The 562-nt window shown below is 40.0% G+C and overlaps 1 protein-coding gene across 1 annotated transcript in view; it reads right to left on the bottom strand.

Annotated features, from left to right (window-relative positions):
- The window catches only part of TRPV3 (transient receptor potential cation channel subfamily V member 3), a 23,318-nt gene that overhangs the window by 20,423 nt on the left and 2,333 nt on the right, over window positions 1-562 (bottom strand). The window lies entirely within an intron of this gene.

Raw genomic sequence — 562 nt, 5'->3', positions numbered from 1 at the left:
ATCGTGGGGTCCTCCTACCTACAGGCTTGCTTACCTTTTTGAATTGTGTGGCTCCACCTACACAGCCGCATCGTTCATTCACAGATCCTTTAACAGGATGTGTAAATGGAGAAATTACAAGTCCCATCAGCCACCATGTAGTTCTCAATGGAATACCAGAACGGTGACATCAAAAGACTTCATTTTGGGACCTGGCTACGTACATGAACTGGAGGAACATTCTGCAAGAACCAGAACATAGCTACCGCATTCTACCGATCACAGTTACAATGCTTTACTGGCTCCTATGCACACAAAAAAATTAATACACATTTTTTCTTTTATGAATGGGAAGTTTGTTCCTAGTCTTTGAATGGGGGCAGACTCCATTTAAAATTCTCCATTTCAAAGGCCTGCCCCAAAGAAACATCTAAAGGGTAAGAAGTATATTATATAAAAATATAGAGGGTGTTTCTCAATTTTGACAGCAAAACTGGAAATACACTTTAACTGCATGGTGCTCAAACTGCTCACTTTCCAATCCCCATTACTTAAAGTGACATTAAAGTCAAAAGTGTGTCGT

This window comes from Nanorana parkeri, unplaced genomic scaffold (genome assembly GCF_000935625.1).
Source record: "Nanorana parkeri isolate BGI_ZX_2015 unplaced genomic scaffold, ASM93562v1 scaffold293, whole genome shotgun sequence".
NCBI lineage: Eukaryota > Metazoa > Chordata > Amphibia > Anura > Dicroglossidae > Nanorana > Nanorana parkeri.
The sequence above is the reverse complement of the archived record's forward strand: the minus strand, read 5'-3'. Positions and strand labels throughout refer to the sequence as shown.